Source organism: Pipistrellus hanaki (assembly GCF_964339955.1).
Source record: "Pipistrellus hanaki genome assembly, chromosome: 4".
In the NCBI taxonomy this organism is placed as follows: Eukaryota; Metazoa; Chordata; class Mammalia; order Chiroptera; family Vespertilionidae; genus Pipistrellus; species Pipistrellus hanaki.
The window spans coordinates 16,850,568-16,865,957 of record NC_140506.1 but is presented as its reverse complement, the minus strand read 5'-3'; the positions used below and the strand labels follow the sequence as shown (position 1 = coordinate 16,865,957).

Sequence of the window (15,390 nt, the reverse complement as noted above, 5' to 3'; positions counted from 1 at the left end):
TATTTATCAATTATTTATAGAGTAAATTAAATGAGCTTAAGATTTTTCTCTTATACATCTTTACAGAGATTTGATTCTTACTATAAATTCTAAATAATTTTTACAGACATAAATACTGGTGCATGAAGAAAAATATCTACTAAGTTAGAAACTGTAAACTTTTAAGCAAGTAGAGATTTATGTTTCTTATATTAAAAGACAAACAAACAAACAAAAACACACCTAAAGATAGACATCTTGGGTCTGGTCCAGCTAGTCCTAGATAACATTTAAAATGTACTTTTAATTTTCCAATTTATCAGCTTCTGCTTTCTCCTTTATGCTCATAAAATAGTGTCTATGTATCTACCATTATGTCAGCAATACATGGGGAAAGGGAAGAAAAAAAGAGGAAAAGATGAAAAAAAAAAAAAAAAAAGGCAGCAACGTACATACCGGATGTGTCTGTGTCCATTTAAAAAAGTTTTCCTAAACATCACCAAAGGTTTTGTTCATGTTTGTCTCATTAGCCAAAATGGAATCCCATATCTACTCTTGGCTCTGAAGTACTATGTGGAGGTGAGCATTTTAATTAGGCAAACTGCTAGCCAAGACACAGCCCATTGATAATAGATTCCATTACTATGGAAGTATTAAATTAATAAAAATGAAGGGGAAATGAATATTAAATAGGCCACTGGCAGTGACTGCCATACTCATCAACTTTACAATCAGATCCAAAAGGAAAACTGAGATATTGTCAAAGGGATTGCTAAATATAGACGTTCAGGTTGACTTAGTAAAATTGTAGATAACATATCTCACTGTATTTTGTGATTTAATGCTCTTGCGTAATAGTTTACTGAAAGCTACAAGATAAAGATAGAAAATTTAGAGGGTAGAGCCATTATAACTGCATTTTTACTCCCTATCTTCTAGCTATGTAGGCTTGGACAAGCTATTTAATATGTCTTGACATTTAATTTATTCAATAAGAGAAATCACATTATTTTGTGTAGAGTAGATACACAAATATCACATGACTTCCCATTTTTCTCAAAATCCGTGGTAATTAGTAATGACTTTTAATGACTGAATGAAATTTCAGAAATAGGAACTTCCAATGAAATCTTTCTGATTGTAATTTTAATCTAATGATGTAAGAAAAAAAATCTAAGTAAATAATACATTGGAATTAAGAACTGCTACAGGCTCTGTTTTAAACTGAGTAGGTGTTCACTAAACTTTTATAGGCAAACAATATAGTAACATGAATTGTACATTGACTGCATGTATATGTATGGCAGAAAAAAAAACATTCCTGCATTATTCTGGCCATCACTTGGACATGAATGTAATAATCTTTGCTGCTTTTATACAGTGAGATGGGAGGGTTCTTCTGTTTAATGAAATGTTTCCAGTCAGTAATAACTAGCACAGTATGACTAGAGATTTGAGTCAGCAATAGATCACTTTATACCTAGAAAGAGTCATGGTGATGGACTGATTTTGAGTTACCACAGTAAGAATCAAGAAGTCTGGTCCAGCCCCTTTCATTTTGGTCTTGATTAACCAGCTCAAAGCGGATGTCTGTGTCTCATCTTCCTGTTCTCTCAAAGATTTACTCCTACCGCATGATCTATTTTGTCTTGCAGAAAACTCTTGATCTCAGGCAAATCTCAGTACACATAGATGTGGGCTCAGGCTATCAATATAGATATAAATACACAGAAGAACATTAAGCATAAGAAGAAGAAGAGGACAGGAGTTTGACCATGACTAATAGTAAACTGCAGTAATACCAGCAAAGAGAAGATCCATTCCAGTAACAAGTGGGACAAAAAAGTAGGCATTAGCAGTTGGAAGGAAATAGTAGCTAAGGCTTAGTAGTGCTTACGCTTTGTTCAGTATGAAGCTCCTTACTTTTATTATCTTATTTAGATAACATTATTATTGGCTAACACCATTATTCCCATTTTACACATAGGAAGTTAACTATTTTGCCCAAGATCATAGCACCAAACTCAGGCCATTTAGTATCAAAGACTGCTTTTAAATGATATCCTACATTATCCTAATATATAAAAAACACAGGGTCTGTAACATCCACAATGACCAGAGGCTCCACCAATCAGAAGTTAGTGCTGGATTGCTGTGGCGACCCAGCACTTACTGCCAAGGGAGCTGTGGATCAGACCCAGAAAGAAGCCTAGGGAGAGAGAGGCAGGGTCTGATCTGTAGCCTCCATGGCAGCTGTTGATCAGCACTTGCCTCTCTCTTTCACTCCAGGCCTGACCAGCAGGTGTGCCTCTCTTTCTTTCTGGCCTATGCTGGGGCTGATGATCAGCCCTTCCTCTCTGATCAGGCCCATTGATAGGCCGGAGACACTTACTGGTATAGAAACTGACCAATCAGAACCAAATCTGGGTGAAGTGCAAGGAGCCAATGGCTGCCTAGGAGGTGGAGCTTTTGACACTGACTGTCATAGAAACCAACTAATCAGAACTTAATCCAATGAACTGTGAAGGCAGAACCTAAGATGGGGGCTGAGAAGAGGTTAAGGGCAACAGCTGTTTGGTGTAAGATGTAAGAAAGCAGTTCAATTTTTTAATGACTGATTTGGCAGTATAGTGCATATGGCTGGCTATCAATCCAGATATAGAGATTATGTCTTTTTGTCTGCCAAGGGCATCTATTCCTGCTGAAAAAGGCTCCCCCCACCCCCATTTAAGCAATCTTATTCTATATAATCTTCCTATACAACTAAAAGGGTAATATACTAATTAGACCGTGTCGACCAGCCATCTTCTGGATGTCTGAGTTCCTTCCAGACAAAGCCATGGTGGTGAGGGCTGAGGCAGAGGTCATTAGAGGAGATCTGGCTTAAGGGGAAAGCAGTTGGGGGCTAGATCAGGCCAGCAAAGAAGGGCAGTTGGGGTCAATCAGGCAGGCAGGCAGAGGCAGTTAGGGGTGATCAGGCAGGACGGCTGAGTGGTTGGGGCAATCAGGCAGGCAGGCAGAGGCAATTAGGATCGACCAGGCAGGCAGGCAGGTGAGCACTTAGGAGCCAGCTGTCCCAGATTGTGATAGGGATTGGGCCTAAACCAATGATCAACATCTCCCAATGTTTCCCCAATTGCAGAGGGTGCAGGCTGGGTGAGGAACACCTCCCCCCTGCATGAATGTTATTCACCAGACCACTAGTATCTACATAAAATAAAAACAACAATAAAAATGAAGCCTTAGACTATTGCTGAGTCTACTGCTTTAAGAGAAATCTAAAAAGATTGACCTGTCCAAGTTTATGACTGGAAAATTCCATAACAGGTGAGAACCTGTAGGCTGAACTAGCAGCAGTTCCATCGATGCCTTTAACTGATATTGTTCCCTAATAGTAAGATTTATCACAGACATTATGGAAGACACTTAATGGCTACAGCACTCTTAGAGAAACGTCCTGGGAATATATGTTTCAGGCTGCTGCAGTTCTTCTCAGAACAAATCATATTTCTTGTGAAAATGGTGTAGTGTGAACTGATGGGGCTTCAAACCTGAAGAGGTAGTTCAATGGGTTTGTATTCTGAATTGAAAAAAAAAAAAAATGTCTACCTTCAAAATGCAAATGGTGCCAGATAATGTACTATAGATGAATTGACTTTTCAGGAAACCAACTGTGGTTCACCAGAGATCTTCATTCTAATGATACAAAGGATCGAATTGCCCCTATAATTTTAAATGTTTTTCTATGTAAGAAAATATTTGCTATCACTCTTCTTGAAATGCTAGCCCTCCCTGGAAATATTTTGTGAAGACTCACTATCTTACTGGAGTCATCTTAAAGAGGCCTCCGGCCAAAGATAGAACAGTTGAGTATGGTGAGGATGACGACACTGATAGACCAGAAGGTACCACAGCTGTTTGAATCCACAATGCTCTGTTATGGCAGCTCTGCCTGGTCACATCTGACAGATGCAGGGAACCTGTAGCATGGCGAGTGTGACAGGTAGGATTTGAAACTGACATTGACAAGTCACTGCAGAGAGAGACAGATAACGAGGGAGCTCAGAAGAAAAAAGATTTTTAAGTCAACTGAAAAAAAAAATAAGAGCAGTGATTCTTTACTCAGAGATTTTCGAGTAAGTAGGCAAATTTTATTTATATTTAAGAGAAACAATTTTTTTAAACATATGAGTTGATGCTACAGTTATTAATGACACAGAGTTAGTAGGACTGTTTCAAGCAGGAAACTCTGCTCTCTGCACTCCATAAAATCAACCTGGGATGTAATATGCAAAATAAAAGTTATGTTGTTACTAGTAGTACAAGCCATGCATGATTTATAGAGAAGGCACTGGAATTCCATTATCACTAGAGTATATATTATGTGTGTATATATATTTTAATTTTGAAAGCTTAAACTTACTCCAGATTTAATAAAGAAAAAAATTTCTAGTTTTATTCCTTTTCCTCTACTGTTGTTGCTGCTACATGGCTAAATGTTATCATTGCTTTGCTTTTTTGTGTGTGTGTGGATAAGAAGTGCTTATTATGATTAAATGCATAAGATCAGGGAGAAGGAAAATTAGCAGTTATATAGGATACTAAGGACAAAGCACAATTTGTGCCCCAACGTTGAAATTCCCTTCTGTCTCCTCAGACATAGGCCTTGGCCTTGTATTATAAGCTCAGTCTCCCTGATGGAAAAAGTTCACAAGCAGAAAAGTCATTTTAAAAGCTCACTTTTCATAGCAAGTTGCCAGCTAAGGAAATATATCCACAGTCTTCAATTGGCTTTATATCACATAATAACTTTTTAAATTTTTATTTTTAAAACTGAAAACAATTGCAAAGTGTGATCACTGTAGATTTTATAAGTATTCCTAAATAATCAGGTGTATTACTTTATATATGATGCATTGGCTTTAAAATTTAGATTTACTTGCTTTTTGTATTTACAATAGAAACAAAACAACTATTACACATACATACATTATCTGACATTTTCATATATGTTATAATAGGATGAGTGAGAAAGATTTGTGTACTCACTAAAAATACAATAAATTTTTACTCATTGAACCAACTATACATAACAATTCCTTGCATGAGTTTTTTTTTCTTCTTTCTTTCTATATTCAGGTGACATAATTACAATGATGTCATGACATTTCTAGCTATTTATCATATAGCTTTCTATAGAGAAATATCATTCTTCGTCTTATCTATCATTGTTTACTTCAAAATTGCACAACCTATAGTCAAGTATTCGTGGATAAGATAAATTACATTGCAGCTTTAATTTTTCAGGTTTACAACTCTTACTCACGGCCTAGAAAATGAAGAGATTTAAAATCCATTGAAAGCATGTAACTATAGTTTCATAAAATTTTATGTTCTACAAAATATAACGTGATAAAAATTTGAAGTACAAAAAATGTCTGACATTATTGCCTCTCCATGTCTACAGGTTTTGAGCATTTTAAAAAGGTTAAGTGTGAGGTTAAAAACAAAACAAAAAACGCACACACACTCAAAAAAAAAAAACCACTCCTAAATAGGTTAAAATGAAATGGGGGGGAAAAAACTTAAAAGAGAAAGTGCATTATTTAGACTAAGTCAGACACATGAGTTATTGTTTTTTACAGTCTCACAACTTTTGAGCTGCAATATATTGGAGAAATATGTTAATACCCCCATTTGGGCTCCTTATTGGCATTGCTAAGGAGGAAAAATATTAATGATGTCAAAGAAGACAATACTTATAAAATAATTAGTACACCTTTATAAATTATTTAAATAGAAAAGATTAGTATAATTATGAATAATCAAATGATCCCATTTCATTTGATATATATCGTTCTCTACCCACACAATAAAGCTTATGTCTACTAATTTTACTCTGTTATTTTTCCTGTGTTGCTAATGGAGCTTGAAATTGATGTAGCCATTTGTAAGCCAGCATCAATTTATTCTCAGTCCCTGATGCCTTTTGTTGGTTCTGACTTCTTCCCATATAAATTCTGTAATACATTTACATATGAAATCATAATGAAATATATTTAATATAACTCATCTTACCTGCAACCATTAGGAAACTAGGTTGTTTTTATTTTTAATGTTTTAAAATTGTATCTGCCAATGATATTTTGACTTATTAAACATTATAAGGCTGATTTCAAATTCATGTGGCCCCAAAATAGGAGCAGGTAATTTTAGTTGGTTTAATGGAAAGAACTCTGGGCAAAGAATTGGATAACCCAGTTTCTATTTTGATTGCTGTAATTAACTAGCTCTGTAATATTGAGGAAATCACTTAGCCTTTTGGATTCTCAATTTCCTCATTTGTGAAAAGAAGTAATTGAAACAACTTTCTCCAAGGGTTTTCCAGTCCCAAAGGTCTGATCGGATGTCATTACAGAAGCCAGTGCTTTGAGATTATATTCTGTTTTTTTTTAAATCTATACCTCCTTCTTAACAATTCAAATCACTCTAAAAATGCTATTGGAATACCTGATCCCAGGGTATTCCCATTTGGTTTAATTGATGCTTATGACCAACATAATTGGGTGACAGCCAGAGTGGCCATTCTCTCCAGCCCAGGAATTAAGTATGCAACACGCTGGATTGCTCACTTCAAGAGTCCTTGTAGAAATAGTTCTGGAACAAGAAAGACATGGCCTAACCCTCTGTTAGGCAGCTTTTCAAGATAATTTTTGTATGTGAACTGATATACATCTGAGCTGGCTACCCAAATGCCTTATTATTCTCCTTCCCAGGAACAGGGTCAATAAATTTCAAGCATCATTAGCAGCAAGTATGTACTCAAAACCAACAAATTACATGGCAACTTCTCAGAGAAGGCTTCAGGATATAAAAGGGATGGCAAGTTCGTTATATCCTCAAAAACAGAAGGATCAAAGAAGCGAAAGCACTCCACGTTTTATCAGGCAATAAGTGAAGCCTGCTGTAAACTAAAATACAGTATTGTTTGTATTTTTTATGTCAGAGGAATCAAAACTAGGAATTATAGAGAAATCATGTTCAGCACATTGCTGTCCCCCCAGAAGGGAGGGAAGTGGCTTGGGCAGCAGCTACGCTGTGTATCCATAAAGTTCAAGCAGAGAACTTCAGAAGTGCTCTGTGAATCATGATGCTTTTTCCACTGCATAGCTGTGATTTTGAATTGGGGAGGGGGAGTAGGAGGAAACTGCCCACTGACACTGCTTCATGCAACATACATTTTGCATAATGATGTCACTGCTAAGCTTTCATTGCAGGAAATTCTATGTTTAAAAAAATGCTTGGGATAGCTGGCTTAGCAAATATCTGCATGGAGCATGATGAAAATACAGAATCCATGCATTTGATTCAAGTTTAATTAGCTGTTATTATTTGAATGGCAGAGCAGAGGCCTGTGCTACAACCTAAGTGTTTGTACAGAGAGAGAACACATTTCCTTTCACTTCCCACAACAATTTACATGATGAAAGATCTGCCCTCAATCCTGAGCTCATCGCACACTAGATCATTCCCTTAGTTTTTTTTTTTGTTTGTTTGTTTGTGTTTTTTTTTCTCATTCATAAGTTAAAGCAGGGCCCTAGCTGGTTTGGCTCAGTGGATAGAGTGTGGATCTGTGGACTGGAGGGTCCTTGGTTCGATTCAGGTTAAGGGCACATGCCTGGGTTGCAAGCTCAATCCCCAGTAAGGGGTATTCAGCCCATCAATGATTCTCTCTCTCTCCCTCTCCCTTCCTCTCTAAAATTAAAAAGAAAAAAAAACCCACTAAACAAAATTTGTGCACAGGGGTGTGTCTCCCTCAGCCCAGCATGCACCCTCTCTAATCTGGGGCCCCAGGGAAGTCGGACATCCCTCTCACTATCCAGGACTGCTGGCTCCCAACCGCTTGCATGCCTGCCTGCCTGATTGCCCCTAACTGCTTCTGCCTGCTAGCCTCATCAGCCCCTAACCACTCCCCTGACAACCTGATCAATACCTGACTGCCCTCCCCTGCTGGCCAGATTGCCCCTAACTGCCCCTCCCCCCTGCTGGCATGGTTCCTCCAAGTACCCTCCCCAGCATCCTGTTTGCCCTGGCCCAATTGTCCCTAACTGCCCTCCTCTGCAGGCCTGGTTTCCCCAACTGCCCTCCCCTGCAGGCCTGTTTGCCCTGTCCCAATTTCCCCTAACTGTCCTCCCCTGCAGGCCTGGTCCCTCCCTACTGCCCTCCCCTGCTGGCCATCTTGTGGCAGCCATCTTGTGTCCACATGGGGGGCAGTCATCTTGTGTATTAGAGTGATGGTCAATTTGCATATTATATATTATATAAGAGGATATATTTATATGATTGGCAGATATTTCAGAATCCCTTTCTAATAGCACCAGAGTAGTGGGGACTGCCCTCAGCACCTCAAAGTCACCCCTCTGAATCAACAATTCCCAACCCCAGTGTTTGGGTGCTCCTAAGCCAGCTGGGGCATGTGTCTCTGACTTCTGTGTTTACACCTGGAAAAAGCCCTCTTGCTTTTAAAGGTCATCTGTGACTAGGTCAGTCCTACTGAACATAAGCATAGAGTTAAATCCACAGGCTTCCCAGTCCTGGGGTCATGAAGAGAGCATACACCAAGGGGAGCAAAATCCTGGGCAACATTGTACAATCCTGCTGGCCACACCCTATATCTGAACACAATCAGAATGAAGAATGAAGATTTTATTTGAATTTAATTCTGTATAAAATACAAGTTTTATTATCTACAATAATACAATCAAGTATAATTGGGCCCTGTTTAAACTCAGAAAGTCTGTCTATATCTGCTCTCAATCAGCAGCTAATTAAATATGGACCTAAAAATTAGAAAAATCAGTGAAAGGAGTTAAGTGAATAAACTATGTTGTAATTGTGGAAATAATGCAACTATACAATCTATATAATCATATGTTAGCTTTAGTAAAGTGTGATGTATTCACACATACATATTCAACTCAATTCCATATATTATGTGGATTATTTGGAAAATTAAATAACAAAATGATTGAGTAACTTTTGAAAACAATGAAACTTTCATTTAATGATTCTATTAATATCAAATTAAGCATCTGCTTTTATAATCCAGAATTTTTTTATTTGACCATTAAAAACGCAGTAGCCTGAAATCAATTTACTTCTCTCAGGCATCCAATAATATAAATTTCTGAAAAATAGTCAAAATTGAGCTTCCAGCACCTGGGAAAGATTTTTTTTTAATATTTTTAATTTTTCTTTCATCTTTATATTTGAAGTCTAAGTATTATCTCTTTGGAGGTTTCTTCAGAATCCTGTTAGCCCTAGTGGGAAATAAATGAGCCCTGAAAAGGATTTCTTCCTTAATGTATCTATAATAAGATTTTTAAGGGGGGGTGGGGGGGAAACTCTGGTTAACCTGCACTCAGAAATAAGGCTCAACTTACTGTATTTCTTATAAAGAACAGTTGCTCCCTCTGTTTCTCTTTAACATATTGAAAGTTAGCAATAAAATTACTCACATTCATACAATTTGGCAAAAAGTGAGTATTTAATACATACATATGATGCAAATAAGATAATATTATTTATACAAAACTGAGAGATATGAATACTTAACAGTAAGTTTGACAAAAACAGCTTGACTCATAATACAAAAAACACAATCTGTACTTGGATTTATTTTTTCTGTGTTTGTAATATCATAATTTCAAAATCAATTTAAAGTAGTTATTGTAAAGTGAGGAGAGGATATAAAAGACTTCAGTGAGGTGGTTTTCTGATTAAGACATAAAGCAATCCCTACAGTAATGCATGCTACAGAAAATGGGTCACCTTCAAACCACCCTTGAAAATAAGCAGATAACATAATTTCAGATTGCATTATCTGAAGAGCATTTTTATAGTATGTATATCTACATAGTCTTTTTTTTTCAGTTTGCAAAATATGCCTATATGTGAGCAGATTAAAACACACATACTCTTTACATCTTTTCCCCCCTCACGTACAACATGTATACACACACACCTAAACACCCTCAAATTCTCAAGGTCATTAGTTAATTATGAGAATGAAAGTATACACGTTAGTGACTATTTTTCTAACTAAGTGGAGAGGGGAAGGAGGAGGGGACTGGATAAAACAGGGCTCAGAGTAGAGTTGTACTCATGGAGTTGTTCTGAACATCAGAGTGGTTTTATTATAGATTTGCAAAGCAGTCCTAGACTTACAAAGTGGTTTTAGACTCACAGCCATTGGAAAATTGCCTAGCAAAAAGTAGAAGCTTGATAGGGTTTTCTGCCATTATTTCAGATCCAATTAATTTCCTGCCTATGAATATAAATTAATATAAGTGGAAATAAATCTGGCTTTAAAGGGTTTATTTAGAGAGAAAGGAAGGGAAATTGATGTTATGAAGTTAAATTCTTTACAATAGTCTCCAAATTTTACAATGTAAGTATTAAAATCAATATTTTACTAGTACCTATGATAATTCTAACATTTACAGAAATTTAGTAACTAAAGACAGTAACATCCAGGTAAGAAGTAATGGGTTTGGAATTTTAACTCCAAATGTCTATCTGTTCATGTTCATAGATTTTAGATCAGTCTGTGTTTTACATTAGAGTTTAGATTTGTATCTGACTGCTGAATTCAAGCTATTAAATGCTTAGGCAAAGAGTTTAGGGTACAACATACAGCTATTGAAATATAATTTTTACATTTTGAACTATTCAAATTTAGTTAAAAAGATTTCTTTGGTTGGAATTATCATTTTATTTGAGAATTAAATAAAGCTTATAAAACTATTACAGATCTTGAGTAATTACTGATAATAAAAGAAATAATGTGGATAAATAAATAACAGCAATAACTAATTAACAAATCATATATATATATATATATGTAACAATATATCATTTTATCAATGACCTATCATTTTTGTCCCTTTAAGTCTACACTAACACATAAAAATCTACCTAGTATTCTGAAAAATAACCATACATAAAATGTACTTTTACTTCAAAAACAGAGATTCCATTAGCGATGGTTTGATCAGAATAGTTTATTGTCTGGAAATGTTTTGTTACCTAAAAAAATAGCTCTGTGAAAAATGTTCTACAGCTTTGGAAATGTATGAAAGAAATTATTTTAACCTTCTCCTTCATATTTTTTTTCCTTCTAAATCCAGGCACCATGCCAATGACCTCTCAAACTTCTGCAGAAATACCTGTTAATATATTGTGACACTCTCAAATGATATAATCTGGGTGAGCCCAAGGTGTAAAATATGTCAATTTGAAAAAAAAAAAAAAAAGGATGCCTCTCACATATAACCACCCATACAGTAATCAAGGAAAAATGAAAGAGACTATCAGGTGGATAGTATATATTTTTCTTTTGCAGTGTTAAATAACAAACATTCAACTGAATAAATTGAAAGATCAAAAGAGCTTATTCAGGGATTCATGAATCAGGTAGCTTCCCATACAGTGAACAGCAAGGAGCTCTGCCAAGCTGGAGAAGGTTTTTCAAGATGTAAAAGAGGCAGAAAAAGATGAACAAAGTACTCATCATTTCATACAAGATCACCAAGGAGTCTGTCTGGCAGGTGATCTCCCTAGTGCTGGCTAAGTAATTCCAGGTTGACTAGTTAAAGGTGGCATTCCTGGGAGAGGTTGAGACAATTAGGTTAATTGACTTGGTTTGGTGATGTGGGGCATGGCACAAGATCCCATGTGGGGCCTGCTGGTCCTTTTTAGCAGCAGGATGTATAATATAACCTAAAACATCAGCTTTTGTCGCTCCCAAGCATGGTAAATAGCCTTTGTTCTTTGCTCCTCCTTTGCATACCTCTGGGGAAATGTGGGCCTTTTTGAAATGGGTTTCTACTTTCTTAAATAGAAGTTGAAACATTTCCAGATGATAAATAGCTTTGGGCCTGTAACCCAGGCAGGGGAGTTCTCAACTCACATTGGGCTGTTGAAGGGAATTCCCAACCTTGTAAAGGAGTATTCCTCTTGCTGGGATGGCAACAGCCAAGCGAGGAAGAACAAATGAGTCCCCTCCGGGAGCAGAACGGAATAGATGTCAAATAGTCTTGAGCATTCAGTGGCTTCAGAAAGAGAAAAAAAGTTTGCATGATTCCATTACGCAGACAGAGTTATAAATCATCATCGGGTCTGGTCTTCCTGTGTCAATAAACAACGAGTTAAAAACAATCTAATTGCATTGTAGCTAATAACAAAGGCCACTGCCATGTTCCTGAGGACAGAGTAGGCATTGACAGAAAACCAAAGCAACTATAAAAAAAAACAAACACTTAGTATTTTAGAAGATCACCAAGGAGAACCTAGCAAAAGTCATTTTGTACATAGGAATTTTTTTTTTTTTCAGCCAAAGAAACTCACACAGAAAAATGCCCTTACATTCATTTTTGCAAGTTGATCTGAATACATCCTGTATGTAAAGAAAACAATTTCTCCTTTCAACAAACCCCATTCTCTCGCCATGCCTACGAACCACCAAATATCCTGGCAAATGAAAATAAAACCCCTGTTGGACATGATAATGTAAAAATATTTTATATTCTTATGTGCACTTTTCAACCCAGAGAAAAGGAGACTAAATTCCTTCTTTTGTGCAGCGGTTTCTAAAATATAATCAGAGATATGCTAGTAAGTACTTGACTTTAGGTTAGCTTTCTCAAAACTTTTAAGCCCTAAAATTCAGTTTCACTTACACTCCGAAACTAGTCCTCAGTATCTTTTTTTAAGCCTCTTTTGGCATCTCATTTTCACGCTCCATCTGAGATGACTTGGAAAACAGCAGAAAATAACAACACCACTTCCACAAAACAACTGCCTGGACACCGCGGGTTTCTACATCCATCATTTATGGAACTTTTTCTAGGACAAATTTTATTTTAACTGTCAATATTAGAAGGTGATTTTATTGGAGTTGGCTGTGTCAGTCAGTAAATAGCATCTACACAGAAAAAGCTTTTTAAAAATAATTGAAATAAGAAATGTAGCTCGCTGTTATTTTTAAACTAGAGACCTGGTGCACAAAATGTGCCCTCTCCAACCCGGGAACTGTTCTACTGATGGCTTAGCCCTGAGCGGGCCTAAGCCACAGTCTGGCCTCCCTCTGCAGCAGCGGACCCTTATTTTTCCTCCAGGAGTGAGGTTGAAAAATCCTAGATCACCTTCTTGGGTTCCTATTACCCAAATTACCAAAAACACTGAGAGTGGTGTACATAGAGCTTAGCCAATGAGAGGTCAGAAAAGGTGTTTCTGTGTAGCTCACACACAGGTGGTTTCCTGCTCACTTGCTCACCCTGGCACCTGACAGCCAGGCCCTGCTCCCTATACCTGCCTTGCCCTGCCCACCTGATCACCAGCCTTGCTGTGATAGGAGCCTGTGGGCCATGGAGGCGGGACCCAGAGGTGCTCCATGCACTTCCTGGTGACCAGTAGTCCCTCTGGTCATGTCAGCCCCAGGCTCTTATTAGTATAGATGGCTTTGAATGAGTAATTAGCTTTCCATATGTGTAGCTTAAATTCTCTGTATAAAATGGCATCATGTGATTTTTCTGAACACAACTCAGAGATGAGGCAAAGCATAAGAATCCCCTTTCCCGCCCTGCCCAGCTTGGCTCTGTGGATAGAGCATCAGTCTTCAGACTGAAGAGTCCCGGGTTCGATTCAGGCCAAGGGCACATGCCTGGGTTATAGGCTCGATCTCCAGTAGGGGGGTGTGCAGGAGGCAGCTGATTGCTGAAAGATTAAAAATAAAATGTAAATTCATCTATAGAGATCAATTCCTGGAATCACTCAATATTCAAATTTTTAATAAAAATTATTATGATTTTAATCTTAAAAATTACCCTTTTATTTTCAGGAACTAAAGAGTAGAACACACACATTCATCACATTTTTTTATTAAGAGATAAGCAAAACCCATTGACTTCCTTAAATGAATATAATACAGAAATTTAAAAATAATTTTGAATAATTTCAAATGACACTGAAAATCATCATAATATATTCTTATTGAAAGAATTGACTTACTTATCATTTTAACAATTATGCATATATGTATATACATTCAGAACACAATTATATAGACAAAAGAAAATATATTAGTATGTTAATATAAATATGTGTGTGTGTAAAATATTACTGAAAGTGTATTAAAATGACCAAAAAAGTTATCTCTAGGTAAGAGAGTTTCACTTTAGTTTATAACATTCTCTATTCAAGTTATTTAATATGTAATATGAAGAAAATTTTATAATACCCAACATCAGATGAACACCACTTATTTAATATTATATTGATTGTGAATAAGCAAACACCTATAGTGTAAGCTAGCCACCTAGGTGCCTGACTTGGATCACATTGTAATAACTGATTTTGAATATTGCCTGCCAATGCAAGTTATTGCATGTGATCATGTGATCTCCTTTAAGGTAGTATCCTGCAATGAGCTACTATAAAAATTCTAATCTTCTTGCCGGGACTGGTTTGGCTCAGTGGATAGAGCGTCGGCCTGCGGACTGAAAGGTCCCAGGTTCGATTCCGGTCAGGGGCATGTACCTTGGTTGCGGACACATCCCCAGTGGGGGGCGTGCAAGAGGCAACTGATCGATGATTCTCTCTCATCGATGTTTCTAACTCTCTATCCCTCTCTCTTCCTCTCTGTGAAAAATCAATAAAATATATTTTAAAAAAAATTCTAATCTTCTCAAGAGCTTTACATTAAACAAGTTCATATTCTGTTCAAAATTTAATATACGTATATATATATTTAAATTTTTATATTGAAAGTATATATTCCCACTCTCCCCATTAACCCCTTCTAGCCTGCCCTGTCCTGCCCCACCTCCTCCACCCCAAGCCTTCAAATATTTTTTTGAAGTTTTAATTTCTAAAAAACTCAGATTTCAAATAGAAGGAAAAGGTGGAAGAGGAATGAGTAGCAACACTGAATTTAATTTGGATTTTGGAGAGAGCTGAAAACACATTTGCTTTTTTATTACGTCAGTTCAAAAAGAAAATGGTTCTGATTTTAGCTAAATGAAAATTTTTTGGTAACTACTTGGATCACATTGTAAAAGCCTATTTAGAATTTTCACTCCATTTCCACAATATTGCCACATATTTTTTTGAGCTGTTGACAAAATGGATACAGTTTATAAACTCATTGCTTTTGCACTGAGCATTTGCCTGTCTCATATCTTTAGATGAATTTGAAAGCAAAAGCAATACTCAATGCATTTGGTATTTTTAATAGTATGGTTGGAATCTGTAATTTTAATTTTCTAGGTTCAAAGAAGATTTATCTACAGCTTGATTTTACGCTTGAACCTTCTTATAATTCACAGCAGTTTGTAAAGCATTGGGGGGATA

At 36.6% G+C, this 15,390-nt stretch overlaps 1 protein-coding gene across 4 annotated transcripts in view; it reads left to right on the top strand.

Moving 5' to 3' along the window:
* Positions 1-15,390, top strand: part of CDH12 (cadherin 12) — a 652,689-nt gene that overhangs the window by 523,501 nt on the left and 113,798 nt on the right. The window lies entirely within an intron of this gene.